Source organism: Pseudophryne corroboree, chromosome 4 (genome assembly GCF_028390025.1).
Source record: "Pseudophryne corroboree isolate aPseCor3 chromosome 4, aPseCor3.hap2, whole genome shotgun sequence".
Classification (NCBI taxonomy): domain Eukaryota; kingdom Metazoa; phylum Chordata; class Amphibia; order Anura; family Myobatrachidae; genus Pseudophryne; species Pseudophryne corroboree.
In genome coordinates this window covers 694,013,801-694,026,188 of record NC_086447.1, presented here as the reverse complement: position 1 = coordinate 694,026,188, position 12,388 = coordinate 694,013,801, and the positions used below count along the sequence as shown (strand labels likewise).

General features: G+C 46.0%; 1 long non-coding RNA gene across 3 annotated transcripts in view; it reads left to right on the top strand.

Annotated features, from left to right (window-relative positions):
• The first annotated feature begins 953 nt into the window (after nucleotides 1-953).
• The window catches only part of LOC134911700 (uncharacterized), a 65,714-nt gene continuing 54,279 nt past the window's right edge, over nucleotides 954-12,388 (top strand). For 2 of the 3 annotated variants that reach the window (XR_010176778.1, XR_010176780.1), the window contains exons 1-3: nucleotides 1,503-1,848; nucleotides 6,764-6,950; nucleotides 7,080-7,141. This is a non-coding gene — a long non-coding RNA (uncharacterized LOC134911700). Of the gene's footprint in view, nucleotides 1,258-1,502; nucleotides 1,849-6,763; nucleotides 6,951-7,079; nucleotides 7,142-12,388 lie in introns of those variants that run through there. The other variant, XR_010176779.1, reaches the window with a different exon arrangement.

Below are 12,388 nucleotides of genomic sequence, written 5' to 3'. Positions count from 1 at the left end.
GTTGGCCCGAGTTATCAACGTTTATTGTTTTACTTTGACTTATACTAGGCTGTTCTTTCCCTGCCACCATACATTAGTTAGTTTTAAAATCTAAATAGTTGATCCCTCTCAATAAAAAAGCGGACCCATTTCACCGCAGCCATTGTTGTCCGTGTATTATTTATAGATAAGTTGGTGTGCAAGGAGCGTGAGTGCTTGGGTCATGGAGAGTTTAAAATAATGCAGCGGCATAACAGTTCTTAATGAGTATGAAATGTTTGGATTGTGGGAGTCTTGCTGCCCTGGCAATACTGGACACGAGTAGAAACACTTTCGGCTTTCAGTTTCACTAGTGAAATAATGCAATGAAACTGAAGTGGTATGAATGAGGGTTTATGGTTTGTGATGCCAGGCAACATAACAATGGACCTGCATGGGTTATATAATTTGCACAAATGCCAGAGAGTGATGGTAAGTAACTATGATATCCTGGCAAGTAAGTGTTTCTGTGGAGCCACTGGAATTCTTCCATGTATGGGCTATCAAATCCGTAGCGTAAAGAGTATCCTATGGGGTGTGGAATATCCAAATAATCATATTTTAATTTCAAATTCTACATATACATAGTGTCTGTGTATAAAGCTGTGAAACTTTTTCTCTGCCTTTTTCACTTTAACTTACAGTTTTTATCATGAGTGTTTCTCTTGAATTGTTAAATACAGGCACAACTACAATATGCTTTGCTGCAATATGCAGTGACACTTAATGCTGCTACTGCTGCATCACCAACGATAAATAGATCCGTAAGCCTAGTAAGGCTTCTCCCCAAGTCCCTATCTACCTCACTCTCCACCCCCAGGGTCGGATTAACAATGGGGCGGGTGGAGCTGCAGCTCCAGGCCCTCCCATGAAAGTAGGCCCACAGGATCTGCTGTAGTGCAAACAGTATTGACAATGACCTGCTTAATCGTAATCACCTCCCAGCTGTCCAAATCACTGAGCCCTTCATTCCCTCACAGTCCCGCTCAGCAGATCACATCCCACGGAGCAGTTAGAAGCTCCACCCCCTGGACGTGTGTATCTCCGCCCCCTTTGTCTGAGGCTGTATCTCTCAGACTCCTGAAGCCCAGCATTCACCTCCACCTCTCTTTTAACAACTAAGTTCAGAGCTGCTGTGGTGGAGCACTGTGAGTCTCTGCTGTCAGGCATGGCAGTAAAAGCAACTGTGAGTGGATGTGTGGAGAAACCAGCAGGCATACGCAAAGTACCCTCCCACAGGTCAGTATAATGTCTGGCCCCTAGCTATGTATGTATGTATGTATGTATTTATTTGTGTGTGTCAGCCCAGGGCCGCATCTAGGGGGGTGAGGCTAGGGGGGCAACTGGCCTGTACCTAGCAGGGAAGAATGGGCAGGGGTGGGGGGGCAGCAGATCCCTTAGCTCCCTGCATGTGGCCATGTCCCCAGTGACGTCAGGACCAGAGGCGTAACTAAGGGGGGGTAACTAAGGGGGGGTCGAGCAGGGCACGTGCCCTGGGCACCGTGGGAGGTCCAGCAGAAGGGGGTGCCGTCGGCCAGGGCATCGTACCTGCTCGGCCCCCCTTAGTTACCTCCCCCGCTACCCGCCACCGCCGGCGTCATTGTGCTGCTGCCTGTATAGCTGCTGTCCTCCCTCCCCACTGCACCGCCGAGCTAAACCCGTATGTCGTGGTGCTCGGCGGCAATTGAGTAGCAGCAGCAGCATCCAGTCACCTGCTGCTGGGAGGGAGCATGACTGAGCTCCCCGCTGCTTGGCCACCCCTGCTCCGTCTGGACTTGCAGGCTCCCCGGTTCCCGGCTCTCTGACTCGAGACCCGGCTCCCAGCTGAAGGTAAGGACACACACACACAAAACACACACTCACTATTTCTCTGAAGGGGGAAAGAGGACACTAAGGGACACAGGGTGGGATGTAATAACATACATCGCTGCCCTTTGTCACCCATTGCAGTGATGTTAATCGCATATGTACTAACATATGCGATTAACATCACAATGCGGTGACGGCAAATCACAAACCGCTGACCGCAAAGTTCCCACCATTGGATACAATGTAGCGCATAGGCGCTACATTGTATCTCTGCCGTGTGCTGCCTGACAGACACTACAGGAGCACACAGCCAATCAGGAGGGTGCCACGACGTGGCGCTCCCTGATTGGCAGAAGGGACCCTCTTTGACAGTAGTCAGGGGGGGGTCCTGGCAGTCGGGGAAAGGGGTCCCATGTGAAAACATGGGACCCCTTCCAGTGCGTGGTCGGGTTTCTGGTTGTTTTTTTTTGCCAAGTATGTGGATTACAAAAAAAAGAACAGGACACACTGGCTTTAGGTGAGTATAATTTTATTTTCAGGTACCCCGGATTCGACTTGGAGACGTCGACAGACGAAGACGTGGCCAGAGTCGGCGTGTCAACATAGATAAGTATGTGTGTGTCGGAATGAATGTAATAAAGTTGTACTTTCACGGTGTCTGTGTCTTGTTCTTTTGGGGGGTATTTTTTTTGCAGTAGAACTACAGGTACCAGCGGGCCCGTTCCCCCCCCCCGCATGCTGGTACTTGTGGTTCTCCAAGTACCGGCTTGCGGGGGAGGCTTGCTGGGACTTATAGTTCTTCTGCAAAAAAACAATATTCTTACATTCTCAACAAGGCTATCAGCCCCCCTTCCGCAGCCCTTGGATGGGGGGGACAGCCTCGGGTTTCACCCCTGGCCCTTGGGTGGCTGGGGGGGGCCCTTGATTGAAGGGGTCCCCACTCCTCCAGGGTACCCCGGCCAGGGGTGACTAGTTGGGTATTTAATGCCACGGCCGCAGGGCGCTGTATAAAACTGACCCCCGGCTGTAGCATTATCTGTCCAGCTAGTGGAGCCCGGTGCTGGTACAAAAAATACGGGGGATCCCTACTCTTTTTGTCCCCCGTATTTTTTGCACCAGGACTAGGTGCAGAGCCCGGTGCTGGTTGATCAAATATGGGGGAACCCCTGTCATTTTTTTCCCCATATTTTTTCAATCAGGACCGGCTCAAAGAGCCTGAGGCTGGTTATGCTTAGGAGGGGGGACCCCACGCAATTTTTTTTTCAGATTTTACACTAAACAGACCCTTTCCCATAGATAACCATGCACAGATCTCACTGATCCGTGCATGGTTATCCAAACTCGACTGGAAAAAGCAGGTCTATTTTATTGCTGCTTTTTTTTAACAAATCGAAAAAAAACAGACCCGCACTTGAGCACTCAGAAACTAACACCCAAATACGAATGAATAGTGAATGCCCGTATTCTATGAAATAACAGCCGCGTTTGACCGATGGTCTATTCATTCGTATTTCTGAACGTTGTCATTCAAACCATTACGAATAGTCCAAACACTGCCGAGATTGGTGCTTAGTAAATTCCCGGATTGGGACTTAGAAAAAAAAACACAAATCGGCCAAACTCGGATTTTTAGTAAATACTGGCCCATATCTGGATCCATAAAGTGCAAGTGGAAATATACAGCGGCAGTCTTTAGTTCTGAGGATTATAATTGTGCTTGGATCCAACCATCATTACGGGTAATACCAGCTGAATCATCCGGTTCCCGACCATGCCGGTAAATGGGCAGTTCAGCAGTCAGTCAGTGCTTCAGTGAAAGTGCTGACAAATGAGCTGAACAAGCAGTAGCCGGCCGGGCAGCTCTGATCGCGGGTGGGCCGCGGGTGCTGCAGAGACGGGGACAAGGCTGTCTCAGTCTCCTAAAAACAGGTTTGGTCCGTAAAGGGGGGGTGGGGGGGGGGGTTCTGGGTACTCAGAAACCCCCCTGCATGTGCCACTGCTAATTTAGACAAATCCCTGCAGCCCTTTTCCACTACTGTTGAGATGAAAGTGAACACTTTCCCTCAATAGATCAGCATGTGGTTATTGGACAGAAGACCTTGACAACCAGCACAAGAACAGTGGTTAGAAAACACCAGTCCAGTAAACATCAGAAAAAGTCTGAAGACCCTTTAGCTATCTTGATCATGTCAGTGTAAAGATGACAGGCCAGGTGACGTGCAGAACATTGTAAATCATTCTAGGAGGATCAAGAGAAGAGAGGGCCTGTGTACATCTTCCCTGTATCCAGAGTACAAGCTGTAAATAAGGTGGATCTTTAGCCAATCACACTTCACTTTTATCACCAGTTATGTCTCTTTAGTGTTGTGAAACTACAAGGCACAGCATGTCCTGACAAAAGGCAAGCAGCAAATTGTAATTCCAAAATTGATGGAGAGCCATAGGTTACACTGGTATACAATCATCCAAATATTACACTTTGCATCTATTTCAGTACATAGCGATATGCCGCTGAATATTACCGCACTATCCAGCTGTGCGCATATTTGCCATATAAGGAACCCTGAACATCACAATTTCCCTGCGCACTTCTATTAGGGAAGCTTGCAGCATTGCTGGCCATGTGCCGTCCCAACTAACACATCTTGGCAATTGTGTTGAATTGCATCACCCCCCTTAAAGTGGAATAGCCCTCTGACTGTATCATCATGTTTATGGTACCTACACCTTACGAGATAGCGCCATGCTCAGGCACTAACTTTCTGCTGTTTGTCATGTTTTTGCAATTTTTAATACATGTGTTTATCCATATAAATAACGGTTGTTTACTGATTAATCACATTTTATCGCAGTAGTTCATTTGCATATTATTTGTGAAACGGACCTTATTTGTAAGGTACACTTTTTCTTTATATTCTGCACTTTGGCACTAATCATGTCCTCTGTGGAACGCCCCCAATAATGGCTGGCCACACCTCACAGGTGGTTGGCCATAACCCTTAGTAGGCCCAATGATTGCATTCTGCTTAGGCAAGCTTATAGCCAGTGCCAATATTTTCATGTTTTGAGCAAAATGAAAAAAAACAAAAACAAAAAACAAAAGAGCGATCAGTATCAGTAGCTTCCATGGTTTTTTTTGTTTGAGCAATGTAGCTTTCAGAATCTGTTCTTAATCAGTTTCTATGGCCACCTTTATGAAGAGTGACCTGTGCCCATTGTACTGTTTCAACAGGCCTAGCACTGATGCATTTGGCTATTCTAGTTTGCTGTATGTGAACATGTAATTTCACACGAGTCTATTATTGTAAGCTTTTATGTATATAGGGGTCTATTCATAGAGCAGTGAAAAGTCTGGAGAAGTGAGCCAGTGGAGTGCCCATGTCAACCAATCAGCTGCTACGTATAATTTTATAGAATGTACTTTTAAAATGTTTTTTTTACTCTGATTAGTTGCCATGGGCAACTTCTCCACTGGCTCATTTCTCCACTTTTTTCACTGCTTCATGAATAGTGCATTACTTAGAGATTGCTTGTGCAATCCAAAAGTCCCTGCACACATTAGCTCAACACACAAGCATACACTCACCAGACACAGTTTTTTTCTGAAGCCAGTTACTTTACCAAAACCCATACATAGACAGGAAGTACATATAACAGACAGCACATTGGTAGGCAAGCAAACAATTCTGTACCATTAACATTTATTAATGCTTTTGTGCCATAAGCGCTCTGTCATTATAACTATCCTTTATTTATAAAGCGCCAACATATTACATAACCCTCTCCATTGCATACAGGGAACATACAATAAATAACATATTATTAGTTAATAGGTAATGTAGAATAGAAATGATCAACTAACAGCCAACCTTACAGCAGTCAGTAAACCACACACGCTTCGACACGCGTCAAACATTTGCAGTGATAAATACCAAGCATTTATATGTGCTAAAGTATGAATCTGGAGTTATTGCAATGCTGGTTAAAGTTCTCCGATGGTCTTAAAGATAAGAAGAAATTCTGATAATCCATCATTGCATTTTCATACCATAGCTATCAATTGTGGTTTGCTCCAAGGCCTAAACACATTCTTAGTTAATGAGTTGGGTTACGGCCAATTGTTGGTGGCATGGGAAAATTACAAAACATTTTTATTTATCACGCATCAAAAATACAGCTAAGAATAACCTCAGGTAACCTTGTTTTTATCTCCTGTTTCCATCCTATGTTTTTTCATACTTTTATTTGTCATTATATAAGTCCTTCATATAGTTATAGTAATATACAAATGTGCGGTGTGTAGAAATCATCATTTTATGTAGCAAAATGGCAGTACGAAACCATTGTAATCTGCATAGAGAGTAAAACAGATCTCATTTTTATGAGTTTTCAAATCTGGGTTGGTCTTCGACATCATGGAAGACTTGACCTGTTGATACTCTGATGGAAACACCTCAGGCTGACAGGGTTAAAGTCATTTTCCAAGTGCAGGTCCTGTCTGTTGTGACCTTTGTCTTCAGGCTTACTGTATTAAAGCTTTCTGTTACAAATAACCTTTTGAAGTATTTTAAACGTAACCAAGATCCAAAACATTTGCACAACACTGAAAGCATAAAACAAAGTATGTTTTTTGGCTCCTTTACATGAAAGAGCTACTATCAACATTACCAAATATATGTGACAGATATATGAACTTGTGAACATGAGAAATGTAATGTATAATTGTGGTGTTGACTGTATTCTGGAAACATTTTCATGCGAATCAGAAATACTGTTCATCATCTTATTAGCAAATTCAATTGACTCTCCAGAGTGTAATTTGTGGCCTTATAAAAATTACCTTTCATGTTTCAGAGGAAGTTCATTTTACAGAGTGACTTGTACTCTATTTATGTCCTATATGATGATAAAGTCCACCTATGCTCTCTCCACCCAGCACTGATTCGTATATCTCCATACCCAAAATGCAAATGCCATGTCAGGGGCAAAGATGGACTCATGCCCGTTCCCAATCTGCTTTTACCTACACAACAGCTTCCCTACTTCCTGAGCACAAATGATCTGTAAGAGGAGGCATCCAAGGATCAGTATAGGTGCATCTATGCAGCTGATCTTCAGCATTTGTGAGTAGAAAGTGGATATACTTATGCACTACTTGGGTGTTCTTTCAGCGCACCAAACACTATTCGGTGCATTTAAATAGCAAAGCAGAACACAGCACAAAATAACTTTGTTATTTTCACTGTATTTAGATCTTTCAAAGTACCTGGACAGCACTTGCATTTGCTATGCCGTTTCACCAGGAGCCCACATTGTAAGTCTCCAGCAGAATGCTGTGGATCATTTTTAAACTTGATTCCTATTTAATTTCTTTATATGGTTTTATAGCAACTTTTGTATATGCTTCATTTATTGTATAACTTTAACACCTCTGCAGTTTTAATAACTACTGTATATAATAATAGTTCTAATGGGTACAAATTGTATTAGTACTCCTAGGTTTATTGCAAGATTAGCTAGGAAAAAGGCCCTTTGTCTTCTGAGAACCTAGCAACACCTCTAAGATGCAAGCTTTTCCAAATCTATAGGATCCAGGACAATCTTTTGTAAAATTATTTTATCAGCCAAATCCTAAAATATGCATTTCATGCATCCCTACTTTTCAGAACTCATATAAAGTCTACTAACTCACAGATTACAGACACACCTGCAATATGACATTTGTTCCTTGATTCAATGTTGGAGGACATTTATACAAACATTGTGGGGTATTCAATTAGCTGTGGGGTTTACCTCGCGTCTAATTACTGTCAAAAATCCCCACGGCATGGGAAAAGACTATTTAATTAAATCTAATTTAATTGCCTATTTCCTACAATGGAAAATCTGGATTCAGGCTCTGAAACCCATTGATTCCGCATAAACTGTTTTTTTTTCCCACACGCAAAACCGATTTTGAGTTTTTTTCCAGAGACTTTACCTTGCAGCTCCATAAGTGAATTGAAAACCCCCGGCATGGAAATTAGCAACCATGCTGCTGATTGAATTCCCCCCCGATATCACAGGAATAGTATGTTAAATACATATCAATTTTCTCTAACGTCCTAAGTGGATGCTGGGGACTCCGTAAGGACCATGGGGATTAGCGGCTCCGCAGGAGACTGGGCACAACTATAAAGAAAGCTTTTAGACTACTGGTGTGCACTGGCTCCTCCCACTAAGACCCTCCTCCAGACCTCAGTTAGATTCTTGTGCCCGGCTGAGCTGGATGCACACTAGGGGCTCTCCTGAGCACCTAGAAAGAAAGTATATTTAGGTTTTTTATTTTCAGTGAGATCTGCTGGCAGCAGACTCACTGCAGCGAGGGACTAAGGGGAGAAGAAGCGAACCTACCTAACAGGTGGTAGTTTGGGCTTCTTAGGCTACTGGACACCATTAGCTCCAGAGGGATCGACCGCAGGACCCGACCTTGGTGTTCGTTCCCGGAGCCGCGCCGCCGTCCCCCTTACAGAGCCAGAAGCACGAAGAAGGTCCGGAAAATCGGCGGCAGAAGACTTCGGTCTTCATCAAGGTATCGCACAGCACTGCAGCTGTGCGCCATTGCTCCTCATGTACACCTCACACTTCGGTCACTGATGGGTGCAGGGCGCTGGGGGGGGCGCCCTGAGGGCAATAAATAACACCTTGGCTGGCAAAATATACATCATATATAGTCCTAGAGGCTATATAGATGTAAAATTACCCCTGCCAGTATTACAGAAAAAGCGGGAGAAAGTCCACCGAAAAGGGGGCGGGGCTTCTCCCTCAGCACACTGGCGCCATTTTTCCCTCACAGTTCCGCTGGAAGGAAGCTCCCTGGCTCTCCCCTGCAGTCTGAATACTACAGAAGGGTAAAAAAGAGAGGGGGGGCACTAAATTTAGGCGCAGTATAGATATTATATATATATAATATATATAAAAAAAAAAAAAAAGCAGCTATAGGGAAAACACTCATTGATAGTGGGATCCCAGTGTTATATAGCGCTCTGGTGTGTGCTGGCATACGCTCTCTCTGTCTCCCCAAAGGGCTTTGTGGGGTCCTGTCCTCTGTCAGAGCATTCCCTGTGTGTTTGCGGTGTGTCGGTACGGCTGTGTCGACATGTTTGATGAGGAGGCTTATGTGGAGGCGGAGCAGATGCCTGTAAATGTGATGTCACCCCCTGCGGGGTCGACACCTGAGTGGATGGTGCTGTGGAAGGAATTACGTGATAGTGTCGACTCCTTACATAAAAGGTTTGACGACATACCAAATGTGGGACAGCTGGCTTCTCAGCCTGTGCCTGCCCAGGCGTCTCAAAAACCATCAGGGGCTCTAAAACGCCCGCTACCTCAGATGGTTGACACAGATGTCGACACGGATACTGACTCCAGTGTCGACGACGAAGAGACTAATGTAACTTCCAGTAGGGCCACACGTTACATGATTGAGGCAATGAAAAATGTGTTGCACATTTCTGATGTTACCCCCGGTACCACAAAAAAGGGTATAATGTTTGGAGAGAAAAAACTACCAGTAGCTTTTCCTCCATCTGAAGAGTTAAATGAAGTGTGTGAAGAAGCGTGGGCTTCCCCTGATAAAAAGCTGGTAATTTCTAAGAGGTTACTAATGGCGTACCCTTTCCCGCCAGAGGATAGGTCACGCTGGGAAACATCCCCTAGGGTGGATAAAGCGCTCACATGCTTGTCAAAGAAGGTGGCACTACCGTCTCCGGATACGGCCGCCCTGAAGGAATCTGCTGATAGAAAGCAGGAGGCTATCCTGAAATCTATATATACACACACAGGTGTTATACTGAGACCGGCTATAGCTTCAGCCTGGATGTGCAGTGCTGCTGCTGCGTGGTCAGATTCCCTGTCAGAAAATATAGATACCCTAGACAGGGACACTATTTTGCTAAACGTAGAGCATATTAAAGACGCACTTTTATACACGAGGGATGCACAGAGGGATATTTGCCGGCTGGCATCCAAAATTAGTGCAATGTCCATTTCTGCCAGGAGAGGGTTATGGACTCGGCAGTGGACAGGTGATGCAGATTCCAAACGACACATGGAAGTTCTGCCTTATAAGGGTGAGGAATTGTTCGGGGATGGTCTCTCGGACCTCGTTTCCACAGCAACAGCTGGGAAGTCTACATTTTTACCCCATGTTCCCTCACAACCAAAGAAAGCACCGTATTATCAGGTACAGTCCTTTCGGCCCAATAGGGGCAAGCGGGTTAAAGGCCCAGAGGCAGAGGTAGAGGGAAAAAGCTGCAGCATACAGCCAGTTCCCAGGAGCAAAAGTCCTCCCCCGCTTCCTCTAAGTCCACAACATGACGCTGGGGCTCCACAGGCGGAGCCAGGTACGGTGGGGGCCCGTCTCAAAAATTTCAGCAATCAGTGGGCTCGCTCACGGGTGGATCCCTTGATCCTTCAAATAGTATCTCAGGGGTACAAACTGGAATTCGAGACGTCTCCCCCCCGCCGTTTCCTCAAATCTGCCTTGCCAACCACTCCCTCAGGCAGGGAGGCAGTGTTACAGGCAATTCAAAAGCTGTATTCACAACAAGTGATAGTAAAGGTGCCCCTACTTCAACAAGGAAGGGGTTACTATTCCACAATGTTTGTGGTACCGAAACCGGACGGTTCAGTGAGACCCATTTTAAATTTGAAATCCTTGAACACATATATAAAAAATTTCAAGTTCAAGATGGAATCGCTCAGGGCGTTTATTGCAAGCCTGGACGAGGGAGATTACATGGTATCGCTGGACATCAAGGATGCTTACCTACATGTCCCCATTTACCATCCTCACCTGGAGTACCTCAGGTTTGTGGTACAAGATTGTCATTACCAATTCCAGACGTTGCCGTTCGGTCTCTCCACGGCTCCGAGGGTCTTTACCAAGGTAATGGCGGAAATGATGATACTCCTTCGAAGGAAGGGAGTTTTAATTATCCCGTACTTGGACGATCTCCTGATAAAGGCGAGGTCCAGAGAGCAGTTGTTGGTAGGGGTAGCACTATCTCGGGAAGTGCTACAACAGCACGGCTGGATTCTAAACATTCCAAAGTCACAGCTGGTCCCTACGACACGCCTGCTGTTCCTAGGGATGGTTCTGGACACAGAACAGAGAAAAGTGTTTCTCCCGGAGGAAAAGGCCAAGGAGCTGTCATCTCTAGTCAGAGGCCTCCTAAAACCAAAACAGGTGTCTGTGCATCATTGCACGCGGATCCTGGGATAAATTGTAGCTTCCTACGAAGCGATTCCATTCGGCAGGTTTCATGCAAGAACCTTTCAGTGGGACCTGTTGGACAAGTGGTCCGGATCGCATCTTCAGATGCATCGTCTGATAACCCTGTCTCCGAGGACAAGGGTGTCTCTGCTGTGGTGGCTGCAGAGTGCTCATCTTCAAGAGGGCCGCAGATTCGGCATACAGGACTGGGTCCTGGTGACCACGGATGCCAGCCTTCGAGGCTGGGGAGCAGTCACACAGGGAAGAAACTTCCAAGGACTATGGTCAAGTCAGGAGACTTCCCTGCACATAAATATTCTGGAACTAAAGGCCATTTACAATGCCCTAAGTCAGGCAAAACTCCTGCTTCAAAACCAGCCGGTGCTGATCCAGTCAGACAACATCACGGCGGTCGCCCATGTAAATCGACAGGGCGGCACGAGAAGGGCGGAAAATCACGTGTTAGCACTGTCAGCAGTGTTCATTCCGGGAGTGGACAACTGGGAAGCAGACTTCCTCAGCAGGCACGACCTCCACCCGGGAGAGTGGGGACTTCATCCAGAAGTCTTTCAAATGATTGTAAACCAGTGGGAAAAACCACAGGTGGACATGATGGCGTCCCGCCTAAACAAAAAGCTAGAAAAATATTGCGCCAGGTCGAGAGACCCGCAGGCGATAGCTGTGGACGCTCTGGTAACACCGTGGGTGTACCGATCGGTTTATGTGTTCCCTCCTCTTCCTCTCATACCAAAGGTACTGAGGATAATAAGGCGAAGAGGAGTAAGAACTATACTCATTGTTCCGGATTGGCCAAGAAGAGCGTGGTATCCGGAACTTCAAGAAATTATGTCAGAGGACCCATGGCCTCTACCGCTCAGACAAGACCTGCTGCAGCAGGGGCCCTGTCTGTTCCAAGACTTACCGCGGCTGCGTTTGACGGCATGGTGGTTGAACACCGGATCCTGAAGGAAAAGGGCATTCCGGAGGAAGTCATTCCTACGCTGATAAAAGCTAGGAAAGAAGTAACCGCAAACCATTATCACCGCATTTGGCGAAAATATGTTGCGTGGTGTGAGGCCAGGAAGGCTCCAACGGAAGAATTTCAGCTGGGCCGGTTCCTGCACTTCCTACAGTCAGGGGTGACTATGGGCCTTAAATTGGGTTCCATTAAGGTCCAGATTTCGGCTCTATCGATTTTCTTCCAGAGAGAATTGGCTTCACTACCTGAAGTTCAGACTTTTGTTAAGGGAGTGCTACATATTCAGCCCCCTTTTGTGCCTCCAGTGGCACCTTGGGATCTCAACG